General features: G+C 40.1%; 1 long non-coding RNA gene across 1 annotated transcript in view; it reads right to left on the bottom strand.

The window, feature by feature from the left end:
* LOC129049974 (uncharacterized) overlaps positions 1-18196 on the bottom strand; it is a 30675-nt gene extending 12479 nt beyond the window's left edge. Inside the window, exons 1-2 of the long non-coding RNA XR_008513453.1 lie at positions 17986-18196; positions 14924-15241 (exon numbers count right to left, since the gene is read on the bottom strand). This is a non-coding gene — a long non-coding RNA (uncharacterized LOC129049974). The remainder of the gene's footprint in view (positions 1-14923; positions 15242-17985) is intronic.
* Between the last annotated feature and the right edge of the window lie 304 nt (positions 18197-18500).

The following is an 18500-nucleotide window of genomic DNA, read 5'->3' as shown; positions in this document are numbered from 1 at the left end:
ACATACTACCAAAACTCATCCATAATCCCCTCCTCACCCAATATGAAGCCACTGTTAAATTGTTCTTGGTATTCTTCTGTTTTTTGCCTATAGATGTGTGTATGTGTGTGTGCCAACTCATGTGCCTGTATGTGTGCCTGTATCTGTACATGTATATACCATCTTCAAGGACTTCATGGTATGCAGTTAAATGAATACACTATAACTGATATAACCAGTCACCATCTTAGGATGTTTCCAGTATTTTGTTATAATAATCCAACAATGAATATCTTTCTATAATGTGTAGTATATCTCTGATTATTTTCCTAGGATAAATTCCTAAAATGTAATTTCACTGCCATAGAGTAAGATCATTTTAAAGATCTGATCAATATTGCAGTTAGTAGCTTTAGAAGGGAGTCCGGGTGGAAGGAGGCACTAAGGTATCTTAGTTCCCTCTGAAAAAATACATTTGATTCTTTGTATACTGACATCATAAAGCTCAGTGGTATAGATGCCATCATTTACCCATTAAAACTAGTTATTTATCTATCACCTTATGTTATGCACATGTCACAACCTATCTCATTTTCAAACATCACAAAAGCCAACAAACTAGGTATCGAGCCATTTTACAAAATGAAGGAATAATTTTAACTAAATATTATTTCTGGTATTTATAAATAAGAGCAAAGTGCTGTTGACTAATATTGCATATTGACTAAGGTTTACAATAATTATTGAAGAATTCCATCATGATTCTACTAATACAAATGCACAATATATCTAACTTGCTAGATTATTTGGAGAATTCAAATAAATCATGTATGCAGAAATGCCTGGCATATAATTAAATGAATATACGATAACTTACATAGCCAATGGTATGTAAGTTTTGCTTCAATTATAACTATAATCAGTATTGTTACAATTAACTACAAATTTCATGATCCTGGTAAGGGTTTTGGACAGACCCATGTTCCAATCCTAGCTAGATATGTGGCTTTGGTGAAGTAGCTTTAACTCTCCAGTACTTAATTTTCTCACCTGTAAAATGAATGTAAAGATACCTGCCTCGCTGGGCTTTAGTGATGAATTAATGAGAACATTTAAGTAAAATAGCCCGGTGCTTATCCTGGCACACAGTAGGGACTCATCGTAGAAACGCAATCAGTCTTTACTTTTTAAATCCGTGACGAACATCTACAGAAATTCCACTTTCAAAAGCATTAGACCCCAGATTCACAGCTGAGCAAATTTGTTAAGGGAAAGTCAACTCACTCCTCACTGGTCTCTGTGTCAATGGCTTCAAGAGGCAAGCATATTTTTTCAGAGCCCCTGAAAAACTATGATGAATGTTTCAGAGACTAAAAGATTAATTAAGTTGTTCAGTACTGCATCATTAAATGAAATGGCACTGTGCTAGTGGCACATTGCTGTTGTTATTTATACATACAAGAAAGCAAAATTTAGTTGATGCTTTGGGTGAGCCTGCTGTCGGTCACTCACACAGGCAGGCTGCATGTGAAGTCCAAGCTCTACCTCCCTCTCTTATTCACTTAGGGGAAGGAGCTTGCAAATTGCAACCAGCTAAGCAAGGAAGGGAAGGGCCCTGGATCTGGGTTTGGTTTTGCAGATGACTTTGCGCATAATGTTAACAACCCCCTGTCTTGCAAGACATTATCTTTAATACCAGAACCTCAACTTTTCTTACTTCATCTGGAAACACACTTTCACATGCAAGGATTATCCATATTATCCATACATCTCACAGCATGGGCATTAGAAGAGAAAGCCCTTGGGTTAGAGGCTCTCAATATAAATTTAACCAAGAGGGTTTTCCTTGAATCTCAGCCTCCTCAGTGGTAAAAATGAGATGAAACAGACCTAAAAGATCTTTTTATGCTAACTAGAGGGAATAACATGTGGATAATCTCAGGCATATGGTGGGACTTCAACAAGGGTGAATCCTTCCCTTTCTCCCTCTGAAGGCAAATTTATTCCTATTGTCTTTTTTTATGTGTTTGTTTTATCTCAATGTAGTGGGAAAACTTTGCAATACATATTCAAAACCACTTAATTATTCTTCAAACTTTATTTTGTGTATAACACTTATTAGTTAGATAAACAATCATGACTTTGAGGCGCCCTTATACCAAATGGGCCAGAACACCATGGTTCTTTGTCCTTATATTTTCTAATTTTTGAAAACAACCCTTTTTTTGTCTTTCTCTTTCTCGTTGGCCTGCTAATAACCAATTCTCTGAGTAATAACATTTTTATCAGCTACTGCAGTCTCCTATCCTTTTGAGCAAGCTTAAAAAACAAGTGATCATTATAAAATTTATTGATTCTGAACTAGAGTCTCCCATATAATTAAAGAAATTGTCTCTTGAAAAGACGTTTCAGCTTCTGGGCTGTGCTGAGGACAGTTGAGGACTCAAATGGGCAATGCACACATAGGGGTGTTCAAGCCCTGAAGTGCGGAATCAGAATAATGACATTTAAAGTCCTTCACATTCTCAGATTGAATGACTCACAAGACCAGTTATTATACCGTAATTTATTCCAATTCTATGCCGTCAGTTGAATTTCGAATAAAGAATTCGTCAGTATTTACGTGAGTGCTTAGTAAACCTCTGAGAAATATTTCTTGTAAGGTGTTAGGTCACCTTGCCTATGAATGGGTTGTATCCCAACCTTTTTACCCATCCCCTCTGGTTCCCACTGGAGTGAGTGTGTGTCTTTCTGGAGCATGGGGCGATCTCCAGTAGGCTTGTCCTCAGCAGGGTGTCCCAGTGCTTTTAGGTGGCCTCATAGGCCTATGTCACCTCTTTCCAGATTGCTCACACATCTGCTGTTTCTTGCAGTGTCACACAGATAAAACCATTTTTTATGTGTGCTGTAGTGTAAGAAAGTTGGGCAAGTACTGCTAGATGATCCCTCAACCTACAAGAGTATCTGCTGCTAATGCCTATGGTAAGGATGCCCTTACATGGTGTATCTTCACAATTGCCTCTTCTAGTAAGACAAAAATGTTATGGCATGACCTTCCCTGCTTGACTCTAACATCCTGGCACATCATCTAAGAAGCTCCCCTAACACACTCTTGCTTAAACCATTTGCTCTTTTGCTTCATCCAGTTTACCAAAGCAGAAGACAATGTAGGTAGATTATGGGTTAGATTATATGACCTGCAGTCCAATAAGACTGTATGATTTATCATCCTGATACTTGTTAGCTATGTTACTTTGGACACAGACTTTCTTCATTTCTTTAAGTCAGTTTCTTCATCTTTAAAATGACACTATTAAAGTAAAAGATGTGTGTGTGTGTGGAGAGAGAGAGAGAGAGAAATGTAAAAAGCTAAATATTGATACAATTTAACCATTTTAGAAAGTACCATTTAATGCCTTTACTCCTTTACCAGTGAATCTAAAGACATACTCAAGTATTAAATAAGCTTTCTCTGGATACATACTCTATACTAGAAATAACAGATTGGAAGACAGATATCTATTTTATGACCCATTACCTTATTGATCAGTGGGGGAGAAACATAATATGTAGATAGATAACAAAATCAATTTTGTTCTTTGTACATAAATATTTACTTCCCCTCCACTTTTGCAGTTCTGAAGAGTTTATATCCCATTTCCTTGACATTGAGGTTGATTGTATAATTTTCTTTGGCCAATGGGATGTTAAAAAAAAAGTAACATTAACCTCATTTATGTAAGAGCTTTGAGAGGCAGTGAGAGTTTCAGCCAACTCCCTTATTCGTGATATCTGCCATGAACAAACAATATTCAGCAGGCAGGGGATCGTCCTTTAACCTGGGTCCCAACATGAGAAGACCCAGGAAGCAGATCCACATTCCACTAGAAGATTGGAGGGGAGCCTTTGAGCACAGAGCTGCAAAGCTTCAGCCTACCCAAGGCTGGCATGTAACATGGGGTAACAAATAATTGGAAGTTATTTGTTACACAGCATCATTACAGCACAGCTGACAGATACAGATAAGAACACAATAGTTACATATTATAAGCCGGGAAGTGTAAGACTATTGAAAACTATTTAGATCTATCCTGAGGTGACAAGGAGAATTTCTTTTTTGCTGTTTTTTTTTAAGACGCAGTTTCATTGTTGTTGCCCAGGCTGCAGTGCAATGGCACGATTTTGGCTCACTGCAACCTCCGCCTCCCAGGTTCAAGTGATTCTCCTGCCTCAGCCTCCCAAGTAGCTGGGATTACAGGCATGCACCACCATGCCCGGCTAACTTTTTACTTTTAGTAGAGACAAGGTTTTGCCATGTTGGCCAGGCTGGTTTCGAACCCCTGACCTCTAGTAATCCACCCATTTTGGACTCCCAAAGTGCTGGGATTACAGGCGTGAGCCACCGAGCCCAGCCAGGGAATTCATAGAGAGGTAACATTGGAAGTGCGGGTCAAGAATGATGGCATGAAGAGTACATTTGTTTAAATGCAGACAATATATTTGGTGAAACATCAAATATGTTATCAATGAACAGTCCACCAGTCAGCTTGGACAAAGGGCCAACTAGAAAAGTGTGTTCAATGAATAAGTCATCTCTTGTGCATTTCTCTTGAGTTTGGGCTCTGCAATGGCATAGAGATTGAGGACATCATTCTGGCCTTGACTTGCTTTGAGTTCTTTCAGGAATTCAGACATTGGTTTGTAAATCCAGATTTTAGGCTCAATTCAATTTTGAAGAAAACCCAAAATGTGACCTCAGCATCAACATGATCCTCTGTAGAATTTCCTAACACAAACTAATACCTATCTAGAAAATCACAAATGCACACTTTTGTTGAGGTGCTTATTCTTAGACAGGTTGTTATATACGTTTGAACATGAAGTACAATTGTAATATTTCTTTATAATTCTAAGTCTCTAATGGTTTATGTTTATCAAGCTTGTTCAATGTAAATTTTTGAGATATATGTACAAGAAATTGAATGCTGGTTCTTTATTACTTGCTATTATATGACTGGGGGAAAATCATTTAACTTCTCAGAGGCTCAGTAGTCTTATCCCAGAAACTGGGCAATTATTTCATATGTAATGTTATTATTTTGAAAAACAAATGAAACAACACCTGTAAAAGTACCTGATGTAAAAGTAAGTACTTCTTATCCTACCTCTCTTCCTTTCTTGAAATACATATGGCGTGTGTGTATTTTTTATGCATGAAGTAATGATATATGTTCAAAACCCAGCCAAAATTTAGAAATTAGGAAAAAATTGGGCTGGGCACGGTGACTCACGTCTGTAATCCCAGCACTTTGGGAAACCAAGGTGGGCAGATCACTTGAAGTCAGAAGTTCTAAACCAGCCTGGCCAACATGGTGAAACCCCATTTCTACTAAATATACAAAAATTAGCCAGGCATGGTGGCGAATGCCTGTAGACCCAGCTACTCAGGATCGCTTGAGCCCAGGGGGTGAAGGTTGCTGTGGGCCAAGATCGCACCACTGCACACCAGCCTGGGTGACAGAGCAAGACTTCATCTAAAAAAAAAAAAAAAAAAAAGACTCCATCTAGGTAATAAAGAAACATGTCTCTATTATCAGCCAATGTTTTCTTATTTGCAGTACTCTCTCCTTCAAAACCTCTAACTCTGGATATAGCCCCCATGCATTTCTCATAGCCCTTGTCTCATGCCAATGATGATCAATTTAAACATAAGGGTGGGTAGCATGGTGGGCAGGCAGTAAACAAGCTTGCCTGGAGTATGGGTACATTTCTGAAAGGGTCTTCCATAAATAAAAGATTAGAGTAGAAGGGAAGTGTAGGGCCCATGATGAAGAGTGAAATCAGCTTAAGTATCTGAAATTTGCTCTGTGGTCAATGGGCGTCCACTGACCATTTTTGATTTAGACTGGTATTTTTTAGTGGCTAGTAATAGTATTACCAAAAAAAGACTGATATTTGATCATTTTTGTTTGGCAAAATTCTGAGATAAAAAATAATTATTTATATAAGGAAATCACAGTGCTTTTAATATATTAATGTCTTGATTTATTGAGTCTTGGATTTTCATGTCTCTCTCTTATTCTTTCTTTCTGTCTACTTCCCTCCATGCTGTCACCTTTGTTATGTAATTTTAAATAACCTTATTTAGTTCTAAAAAAAACCCTATGAGGTAGTTATCACTCATTTATATTAATTTATTTTTATAGATGAAGAAACTAGATTATAGGAAAGTTAAATAAATTATTGCTCAAGGTCTCAGAGTTAATAAATAATGAATCTAAGGAGAGATTTTAACCACTACAACTTTAACTGCTTTCAAAATTTTCTGTTTTTTACTTTGAAATTTAAAATTATTTTATCTTGCTTGCTATCAGATAAAATTATTGCTTTGAAAACATTCAATATGTTTATCCTGGGATACCACTTTTGCCTGTGGTTCCCTTGTCTCCCCAAGAATAGGCACAAACCAGACTAAGAAACATGAGTGCTAAATGTGACTGAGATGGAACATGTCTCATTGTGGCAAGTATTTGGACCAAACTAAAACTGATTCCTTATGGAGACTCGAGTGACAGAGTCCACCTGCTACAACTGGCCAACTCTATCATAAATCCAACCATTTAATTTTTAAAAAAATGCAATTGGAGGGTGACAGCAGCAAGGATATTTTCTTGCAGAAAGCTTCCGATGAGAGAATTTTATCTTCTTTGCCTTGTCCATACCAATCTCCTTATAAAGAAAGCAAGTAGACCTAATATTCAGAATTGAATAATGTGGCGTTTTTAACCAAGCACCAGATTTGTTTTAATGATTCTCTTAACAGTGATTCATGCAGGATTCTCGCCTGTGTCCCTTTTGTGCCCGAGTACAGATGTGCATCTAGAACACATTTAGTTCTATGATTTCAAAGAGTGGACGCCCACTTTATGCATATGATTAATTCTACATGCAGCTAATTATACCCACAATTGGCTAATTGTCGGTGCAATTAGCCAATTGCAGGCCCAATTGGCCACTTGTCCCATAATTTGAAGGTGCAAGTGGACAACTGAAGGAACAATTAGAGGCATGCAGAGTTTTACATATTTAAAGAGGAGACTGGGGGAGGAAAAGCGGCTGAAAATGTGGTCCTGAATGCAAAATAAAAAAAATCCATATGTATAGGTCTTTGAGAAAGAAAGTTATTGTTCATTGGACTTTTTATTCTCATGCAATTTTCAAAGTCAACATTTTTTTCCTAAAAACTTATAAAACAAACAAACAGATTTTTGAGACTGACACAGCTGAAGCCAAACTTTAGATCAGTAAGAACTAACTCCTCCATCTCAAAGCCTGTGCATTTTAAGGGTTAGTAGTAAAACAAATGTCTCTCGGAGGAAAATTGCAAATGTTACCAAGCTTTCGGCCAAATCCTTTTGACTTTTCTCATTTCTTCTCTAATTATTCTTAATTTTCTTCAATAAGAATTTTTTTTTCCAGTAGCTACACAATCCAGGAGATGTAGAAGAAATGACAGCTTTCACTCACACCTTTTTTTATCTGGCCACCTTCAGAGATTATGATATTGTTAGAAATTATTTGCTCCAGTACAATTACCTAATTTCAAAGCCCCAAACCTATAAATACTCTCCCTTCTGTACATGCCTCCTCCTCAGGTGTCTCACCGCAGGACACCCAGATCCAGAAGGAGCCAAAAATAGCCAGAAATGGTGTGAAAAGTGGCACACTGTAGGCACTTAGTAAACAGTGATTGAGGACGTGTGCCACTCATTAGGGGTTTAGGGCTGAAAAAGAAGTTTGGAATCATCTTCCATAGTGTGGATTCGGTGGCTGCTAATGTCCTTGTGAGTTAAAATAAAACAAGATTGCTATGATTCCCCTCATATCTGCAGTTGATATTTTCAGACCTTAATCTGACATAAATTGGTCACAGAAGCAAACCCAGCAGACTTTCAGATATCAGAATACCTGCTACAAATAAATGTATGAAAGCCCTGCAAGAGATCCCACTGCCCCCAAGTTCCCCAAATTGTGTTATCTATTAAACATGAGTCTCAAGGAGTTTTCTGAGAGCAAATAATGTTATGGTCAAACATGGATGGAAACACAGGAAAAAAATAAAAAGGTCAGCAATAAAAACAAAAACGGAGACTGTGTAAGTCACATTTTAACCCAGTATATTTCACATGTAATTATCCAAGGAATCCTAACAAAATAACTAATACTATGCCACAGAATTAAAAGAGACACATGTTGGGAAATACAACTAGGTACGTTTTAGAGCTAAATCGATAAGTTAATACACACTTTTACCAAACTTGATTATCTGGTTTTCAGCTCACAGGAAAATTTTTAAATAGGTCACTTTGGGGGCTCAATAGTGAGACTACATAAAGGGACTCTGACATAAAAATTAATTTGAAATTTGTATCACAACGCTATTCACTGGCAGCGAATAATTCATCTTTCTGGGCCTCAGTTTCCTCATTTGTATAATAAAAGTATTGAATCTGATGGACACCAAGGTTCTTCCGGTCCTGGCATCCTGTTATACTCAGTGGTTGCGCCAAACAGTGCTTTACTTGATGAACCTGTCTCTCCTCTCTCTACTCAAACTCCAGGGCTTGCTACCCCAGTAGTCGAAAGGTGGAATTCCTAATTCCAAATTTTCTGCATGTTAGTTTATGATCTGGGATAAGTCTCTTAACTTTTCAAACCTCAATTTCCCCGAAGAGAAACTAAGGATAATAATATCTCCAAAGAAGTGTCACTGAGCTGAAGAAATGTGAAAGCCATTTGAAAAGTATGAAGCACTCCCTATTACTGTTTCTGTTTTTATTAAATAGGATACCAGCCATTTGTAATAACTAGTAGTTATATTAATGATCTTAACACAGATTCAATTATTATTAACATTAATTGCCTTATAACTACTACTAATATGCTAATCGTGATAATGAACCGATGCTGTGCTTGATGCATTTCAGCAGCAGATTTTGTTCTGCTAAACTTGGGGTTTTGCTTGGAGGGGAGAAGAGCAGTGCTGGCCTTCGGGCCGTGCCAGGAAAATGTGTGGGCCAGATGGCAATCCAAGTTGGTCTGATAGAACATTTCTATTTCTGTGGATTCTCAAAAATGAACTGACAGGCACGAAGCAAAGTGGTGACTCATAGCCTTCAGGTCCCTAAGTTACAGCTTCTGAGCTGCAATTTCCTATTGTCCTGGCCAACTCATTTATGGGAAGATTCAATCTAGAACCTTCTATCTTCATTGCCATCATTGTCATCATTACAGTCATCACAACCACTCTTTACCAAGCACCTATTGTGTACATGGGAGTATTATATATTATGGTCTATTAAAAAAGACTATGTTGGCTAGGCACAGTGGCTCACGCTTGTAATTCCAGCACTTTGGGAGGCCAAGGCGGGTGGATCACGAGGTCGAGAGATTGAGACCATTCTGGCCAACATAGTGAAACCCCGTCTCTACTAAAAATAAAAAAAAAAATTAGCTGGGTGTGGTGGTGGGCGCCTGTAGTCCCAGCTACTCGGGAGGCTGAGGCAGGAGAATCACTTGAACCCAGGAGGTGGAGGTTGCAGTGAGCCGAGATCGTGCCACTGCACTCTGGCCTGGTAACAGAGTGAGGCTCTGTCTCAAAAAGAAAAAAAAAAAAAAAAAGACTATGTTAATCTCTGTAATGACCTCATAATGCATACATTCCTATATCCGTTTATTCTTCAGCTGAGGATACTCTGGGTCAAATAAGCAACTTGTCCGCCAGGGCAAAGATGCTGATGGGGGGAGTTGAGATCTGAATCCCAGAAGTCTACTTTTTTTCTTCTATATGATACTATCTTTCCAATTGACAGCATCCTGAAGATTGCAATCCTCCCGCAGGCAGCCACTGTCTTGTGTGTGAGTGTGTGTGCACATGGGCATACACATATGTGTATTATATATTTTAATTCCACTTAGCAGAGGGACTATAAACTGGCCTGGCACAGAATGTCCAATGCATAAATGCTTGCTGGCTTGAATTTACAAGTCTAAGAGGTGGTCCACCGTGATTTTTTTTTATCTTCATAAACTGATAAAATATTAATGCTAGTCCCATATTCTCATTCTACAGATGTAGCTACAAGGGCTTGAGCACAACAGTCATTGGCAGAACTATGCTTAGAATCTAAACCTGACTCCCAAGCAGCCACTCCACATACCACATCTCATGGGAAAGGAGAAGTCCATTTGTTCTTAGTCACAGTTTCTCTGTAGTCTTCTCTAGTTGCTGACCATCAAATGATGATTTAATGAAAGGAAGACATATCTAGATACTACAAAAATCTTTTTCATTATTGTCAAGAACACGTGGAAAAGGGTATAAGTCTGAGTTTCTCAACTTGTATTTGGGTATGAGATTGGACTGCAGTGAGAATCACTTCTACAACAGGAGTCCTTAGAGACTTGGGGGCTTTGGATGGGCTTCAGCTGGGATAGTCATCCAGTCCCCAGCCTCAGAGAAACATCACCCTACGCCATCAGAGCAGAGGGGATGGACACTCAGTACAGTCATTTTAGTAGTGAGATAGTAAAATACTATTTTGTATCATATTCTTGCAAGGATTGACTTTTTTAGACACACACTGAGTTGTCTTTACCAAATGAACATTCCATTTTACAAAAAGTATTATCAAATTAATAGCATAACAAGTTTTCAGGGGAGGTTTATTAGAGTCAAATATTTTAAAAGCTGTCATTTAAACAGAAGTAGTTGTTAAATTGAGGAGATAATTAGGTACCTGAAATTAATCAAAGTATGTTTTTAAAAATAAACTCTATATTTGACTCATCGCAAAGATATTTCGGTCTTGTCCAAATTCCCTGTAATATATTTGAAATTGGCAATTTTGCAAGCAAATCTGCAAATAGCCTTTGGCCATTAAAATCTTGCTCTGCCCTTACTGTGGGGCACAAAAAAAGTGCCCCAAATTAAAATTTAAGTTATAAGATACATGGAGTCTACAGACATTGACATATAATTTATAAAGCTGATAATGCTGGATTGAATGCCTTTATGCTCAATTTCCTACTACTTTCCTCCTTCTCCCTGTATTTTTTTTCTCTCTCTCTTTTTTGAACTGCCTTTAATACTATGATTGTGCCAGCTTAGTGGCCTAGATGAATTTATAAGAGAGAATAACTAGATCCGTGACATTCCACCAGTAGGAAAACTGGAGTGAGTTGAGATTCATTTATTCAAAAAATATTTTTTGAGCACCTGTAACATGGTAGGTTAGGGGATGGGGCAGTGAGCAAAGACGCTATATTGCAAAGAGGGAGAAAGTAATGATATACAGCAAAACAAACAAGCAAACAAAACCCCAAATGAAATAGATGATATATCAGGTGGGAATAAGTCCTATAAAGCATAGAGCAGGGTAAAAGGATAAGGAGTGATGCGGGGAGCCGGAGGAGCCTGCTTGGGAGGTAGAGGTGAAAGAGATGATTACTCCCTTGCATGGATGAATATTTTTGTGCTGTGTGCTCTTTGGCACTTGTATTTCTGTTTCATTTTTAATTTTTAAATACAATTTCAGTTTTGTAAGAAACTGAAGTGATGAATGAAATACAGTTTTCTGCTTAGTACACAGACAATTCTATGGCAAAGGCAGAATGTCAGGTTTTTGTGCAAACAGGAGAGATAGCAACAGTTCTCACTGACATTGAGCCAGCTAGACTCAGTGATCACTGTCTCCCATCACCCCCAACCTGGAGGAAATCAGACCCCATCCAATATAGAGAGCATTAACTGTGGAGAATATTAAGGTTCATCCTTTCTTCATCATCCCAGCTAATTGAATGCATATATTCTCAACCCCATTGGTAAAATGGGCTCTGCCAAAATTATGGCTTAGAGTTATTTTTCTCTCTTGGCAGAGTAACCACTTTACAAATTCTTTTTGTTTTTGCAGCAGGGTCTTTTTCTGTCACCCAGCCTGGAGTGCAGTGGTACTATCAGGGCTCACTGCGGTCTTGGCCTCCTGTGCTTAAGTGATCCTCCCAATTCAACCCCCATGAGTAGCTGGGACTACAGGCATGTGCCACCATGCCCAGCTAATTTTTTGTAGAGATGGGATTTTGCTATGTTTCTCAGGCTGGTCTTGAACTCCTGAGGTCAAGAGATTCTCCTTCTTTGGCCTCCCAAAGTGCTAGGATTACAGGCATAACTCAGTATGCCTGACCTTACGAATTTTTTATTCTCCTCTTTTCTCAGCCTTTATAGAGCTTGCTGCTTCTATTCAAATGGCTTTCTCTTGTGTTCATAATTTCAACGAGGTATGATTTGATGTTAGTGCCACGAGGAGGAATAGGAAAAAAAAAAAAAAATGGCTCCAATGATGTGCCAAGACCTGGGCTAGGTGTTTTGCCAACTTTTGTTGTATTAGTTAACCCACATTAACAACCACAGGAGTTAAAGAATACCTCTTTGTTCAATAATATTCCCAAGGTCACAGAGATGATGAACAGAGAGGATTCACCCTAGAGCCCTTAGAGTACTCTTGGCCTTTTAGTCCAGAGCTTCTTAAATATAGTTATACCTCTGTAATACTTTGGGCTGGTTTGTTAAACAATGCAGATTCTGAGGCTCCAGATCCAGAAGAATCTGGTAGTCTGAATCCCTAAGTGAGCCTGGGATTCGATAAAGTTAAAAAACCGCATTCCTCCATAGTGATTCCTAAGATCTATCAAGTTTGGGAAATTTTGGTTCATGAAATATGAAGCCCAGAAGGAAAAGATGCGCAAGACATATCTGGGGCTAGATCTCACATTCCTGATCAGGGTATTTAATATGAAAACTGAAACTGCTCCCCATTTCTGCCTGACCCAGCTTTACTTTTATTTTTTCCATAGCACACTGTCTTCTGACATGTTGTGCTGTGGCTTGCTGTTTAGTCTGACTCCCCAGTTACAACATAGGTTCCACTGTTGCAAGCATCTTTGCCTTCATGTGTTTCCCTGCTATCCGAAGCACCAAGAACCAGGTCTGGCTCATGGTGGGACCTCAACAAATTATTGTTAAATTAATTAGGATCTTCCTTGACTTTCAGTTTGAGCTATTTCCATGGGGCACAGCTACCACTTCCCTCTTCCGACAGGGGTCCCTTTAGCTCTCCAGAATTAGATTTCAGTGGCTGCATCTCCCTTGTTGTCAGCAGCAGTCTAATGGTTGTGGTAAGCAATGTCCATTTCCTTGCAAAAAGCAGAAAGTGTGGGGCTTAGAGATATTGGCGCATGGGGCTCCTACTCCTCTGTCTCAGCTCCCAAAGCCTTGGTGCTCATGTCTATTACTGGGTGATGATGCCCGTTGTGCTAAGGTCTCTCCCTACCTTGCTAGAATCTGAACACATGGAAATAAAGGGCATTGATGACTGTTGGTGAGAGATGCTAACGGAGATGCTGGCAGTAAGCTAAGGCCAAAAGATAGCACTGTTTTATAGTCTCACAGACCTGACTTGAATCACATAGATGTCATATACCACCTGTATGATCCTGAACAAGTCTCTTTACCCCTCTAAGCTTCACTTTCCTCTGTTGTCAAAAGAAAATGAGTCTCTATCTCATAGAGCTATTTAAAAGGCTGAAGTAAAATAAGGTCTATAGAACTGGCTAATAAGTCAAAATAATCATTTTTGCATTCTCTGGACCACGAAAAGATAGTGAAATGATGAAAAAATCATATACCTTTATGTGCATAAATGTATACATAATTTAGAATTTTATATGTGCATATAATTTAAAAGTGAACTCTGATGATTTAATTGAAAAAGGGGAGATAAAATTCAATTGTAGATGGTCTGTGGCTTGAAGCTACATCTCTGGGTCTTAAGGCATTTCCCAGCACACAGTAAATATTCAACAAAGGTGTGTTGAATAGTCAGCAAAAGTCCTCATCCTAGGCCCAATACAAGTGAGAGCAGTGGACACGACATAAAGTCAAGAGTGAGCAAATGCAAGAGGTTCAGGATAAGCTGAACCTGTCATATAAGCTAGAGTCCTATGTCCCAATGCAAAGATTAGAAATAGCCTCCCTTGCCCAGATCCAGCATAAGCAGTACATGGCAATTAAAAGACAAAACCAGTGTCACCTTGGGTAGCATCAGTATAGACTGCTATCAGGAGGACCTCCAATAGTATTACCAGCTGCAATAAAAAAGCACTTCTTTGAATGCTTTTTCTACCTAATTGTCAAAACCGAATAATATTATCAGCTTTTTTATCCTTTGAGTATTTTTCTAATAAGAAAGCACGGAGATGCATTGCAAATAAAAGCAGAAGATTTGAGGATGCAAAGCAATCATGCAAAATGACTTTCATATCAGTTTGATAAGCAGCTGAAATTTAATAACTACATCTCTCCTATGGTGCTGGATGAAAGTTTAATACTTTCTGCTTTGGCTTCTTTCTTCTGCAAGATGCTTATTCAGAACTGTAGCTTCTCTTTTATAGTCAGGAAAATGAGAGGTGCAGTGGATTAATCAAAGCCTTGAGAGGCTGGGCCCAGCCCCAGCCCAGTCCAAACCACAGTGTCTGAGAATCTAAACCAAGTCAAGCCCAAGGCTGTCCATGACCACTGGGGAAACAGGTAAAGATTTCCAAATATCTCAAAATACAGTAAGATGTCAGTCACTGTGGGAATCACATACCTATTAAAAGCTATGAAATAAGTTTAACTCTCCAAATTATCGTTATTCTTTCTTTGGTTGAGGGTAAATTGCACAACAACAAAAAGAATAAAGAAAACCATTTGGAATTAAACAAAAATTCCATATTTTAAAACAGAACAAATCAAACCCAAGAATATGATGACTCTGTTATACACAGGAATGTCTTCTGCAGATCAGGGTACATCTTGTAAAGAGTGGATGAGTGAATTAATTAATACCTGATTGGTTTGCAATTTATAGCTGGAACAGTTCTGAGATGGTATCAAGCTCAACCTCCTCATTTTAGAGTTGGGGGAATTGAAATGTAGGAAGAATTTTGATGGTCAAACTCACGTGGTAGTAAGTAACTGCATCAGCACAGGTCCGATGGCACTGGACACTTGTCTCAGTAGGCCTGGCGAGACCATTAGGATCCCAAGGGTCTCCCATTCCCCACGTTGTCTACACAACCTAGGCAGGGAATTTGTTCAGTGCTCCCAGCACCCAGCTGACAACAGCCACAGCTTTCAATGAACCACTTTGAAAAGATATAAAACCTAAAAGGAGAGGGAGGAGCATTTGATTAGATGTTATCCAGACAGAATTGGAAGACCAATTCAAAACCAGTGTTCTGTACTAATGGATCTTTCCAACTCTGCGTTCCAACGGGAGCCAAGAGAGGATGGGTCTCCCAGAGCGGGGAATTCTTGGCCCTGTTAAAGGGCCAGCCGAAATGGGGTTCCGCTGGCTTGCTCTTCTACTGCCCCCTACTGGGGATATTTTTACCAAGGAACGAAGTGGGCTACTGCTAAGTTGTTTTTCACAGTGGGGGCAACTAAAGTCAACAAGGGATTGTAACTCAGGAGTAGAAGGCAGAGATCATTTTCAAACACATAAGGCAATGTGAAAATGTACATGAGCCTCCTAAAGGTTAAAGATGAATCCTGATAACGACTCACATTACCTCCTAGGCGAATTTGTCTGAAAAAACATCAGCACGTCTTTCTGCTATTTCTGTACGTATGCACGTATGCAGATACGTGCATAATATTATATATTTTTTAAGATAGGTATAAACAGATAGTAATACAATGAAGGAACATCTGAGCCAGTCATCAGCTCTAACTGCAGCCTTTTAAAGAAAATGTAACTCCAGATGTCGTCTTAAGAAAATGAATCAATTAGGCAAATGAGGAATTTCCTCATAAATCAGAGGATGAGAAGCCAAAGTCCAGTCCTTGCCCAGGGGAGAAAACAGAGATGAGGGCTGCCCGGAGGTTGCTATTTTTCATGGCCAGGTAACCCAGCCGCCTCCTGCTCTCCTGAAGTCGTGTTTACCTTATTGAATGCTGGTTTGATTTGGAAAGAGTGTTCTGAATGTTCCAACCCTTTTACCCTGAAGATAATAATGCCTCAGCCTTCAGGAGTGGGACCAAGTATAAGCTGGTGTCACTATTCATGAAATAATTGAGTTTACACAAAAAGTGATTTCAGTAATAGCTGCCTTTTTATAAGTATGTACATTTTATTTAAAATTACTGACTCAAAAGGCAAGGTAGAAAAAAAATCACCTCCAACAACTTCCTGTAATTGCGAATTATTGTGAGGGAAACAGAAGGAAAAGATTTCGAAATTATGAGCCATTATGCTCAAGAGAGAGAGAGAGAGGGAGAGAGAGGGAGAGAGAGAGAGGCAGTGGGAAAAAAAAAAGACAGCCTGGCTTCGTGAAACACAGCTGACAAGCTCGACTAAATTACCCCCGGACCATTACAAAAATCACTTAATTGCCAAGCATTTTGTTAGGTCAATTGACTCTAATTGAAAAAATAACAAAAAGCTTATTATGCTGCAAATGCGGCCGTGGAAAATGAGTCTTCTGTTAGAAGGAAACAATAATTCTAAATTTCAGCTGCTGCTAACACTACAAAGTTCAGTGTTTCCTTCGGATAGAATCCGCAGTGGAGGAGAAAGTGAATATGCATCAATTGATTTTTTTTCCTTTTAGCGCTTCCCCCCCACACTTCTTGCTCTTCCTGATCTTCTCCTTCCCCACCTCATCCTACCCCCACCCTCATCCCCGCCTTGTCCCCACATGATTAGCAGGGGCCCCCTCCACCCCCTTCCATCAGCAAATATACACCTCACTCCCAGCTCCCTCCTTATCTTCCTGCAAGAAAGGGTTGGGAGACAAAGAGGGGGCCAGCAGTGTGGGGCCCTGGGTTAGGAGAAATGTCCAGTATCTGCCCTCCCCAGCCCAGGCAGGATGCTGCAGCCCTGGTAAAACGCCTCCCCCACCATTTTCTTTCCATGAGCTGCTCTTTCTCCTCTCCTGGCTGTCGCCTTATCTCCTCCCCTCCCCTTTTAAATGCAGATAATAGAATAAGGCGAACAGCTTATGTCCGCAAAATTCCTCTGAAATTGCCCCCTAACATGCACACCCAGAGCTGGCCTTGATTGACATCAAGTGCAGTAATTAAAAACCCCGCCAGCTGACATAGGTGAAGGTTTATTTATAATTACACATTTTTAGGATGGCTCGTCCGGGGTTGGTGCATTTAAAAAGATAAGTCGGCCACAGCTCTGTTACTCCCCCAATTACAGATTTGAATGGTAGGAGTTTATAATGGGGTGGGGGGAATTCTGCTTTGCAAAAAAAGGAATTATTTCTTCATAAAACCGGGAGTCCAGGGTAGGAAAGTCTGATGGCAGAGCCTTTGTTTAGAAAGCTGTGGGAGAGAGAGTGTGTGTCTGTGCGTGTACCTGTGTGTGCATGGGTGTGTGCACCTGCATGTGTACCTGGGAGTGTGTGTGTCTATCTATGTGTGTGTGTGGGCCTGTATGTGTACATGTGTGGGTCTGTGTATGGATGCATGCACCTCTGTGTATACATGTGTGTGCCTGCATGCACATGTGGGTGTATGGAAGGGGAGTCATGCAGTGAAGCAGAAAACACCTCCCTCGCCCTGTGCTTAAACACAGAGCTGTACTCACAAATCATTTCCCTGCTTGCTTTATCTAAAATGTTAAAAATCATGCCCAGCTTCAAATCCAAGACTATCAGATCTGACATTCCCAAGAACCCACTGTGAGAGAGGATTCCTCCGTGGGAGCCCAGAGAGCTGGGACAGGAGCTTCCGGGAGGACTGCGTGGGCATAGAGTTCCTAGGAGGCGGAAGCTGCCTGCACACAGCAGGGTGTTTGACACCCATGGGGCAGTGCCCAAAAGAAGCAGCCAGCAGGTCCCCTCTCCCCAACATCCGCTTCTCATTGTTGCCTTTTTTTAGAGCTTGGTATCACTTACCCAGAGGGGCAGAGCCGGCCGTATCAGACTGTGCATCTCACGTGTGTGGTTTCTTGGGCCCCACAGCTGGAGACAATGGCAGGAGCGGCCTTGAAGAGCCCCGAGTGTCACCTGGCGTCTTGGCAGGCAGCTGAACCTAGAAGTAAACTGAGCCAGGCCGGGAGCTACAGGTGTTAAAGGTACCAGAAAGCAAGGCTCGAAAATCAGATATGAGAGAAAAGGGGAGCAACAGGAAGCCTTTGTATAGGGGGTGCCACTGCATTTCGGACATGCCTGGCTGGGGGGCACAGGGCACAGGGCTTGTCCAAGAAGACAGGATGCAAAACCCACTGCTGACCAGGGAGTCAAGAGCTGTGAAAGGGTCCAGGTGGGTCACCCAGAACAGTCCCTCTGCCCCAGAACGCTGCACAGAGAGATTGCCTGGAAGGAAGCAGATCCTTCCGATTAAGTGGCAGAACCCTACTGAGAGAAATAAAAGTGAGGAATGGTGAATTCGGCACCACTTACCAGACCAA

The sequence above is a fragment of the Pongo abelii genome, chromosome 15 (assembly GCF_028885655.2).
Source record: "Pongo abelii isolate AG06213 chromosome 15, NHGRI_mPonAbe1-v2.0_pri, whole genome shotgun sequence".
In the NCBI taxonomy this organism is placed as follows: domain Eukaryota; kingdom Metazoa; phylum Chordata; class Mammalia; order Primates; family Hominidae; genus Pongo; species Pongo abelii.
Note: the sequence above shows the minus strand (reverse complement) of the source record. Positions and strands in the feature narration are given on the sequence as shown.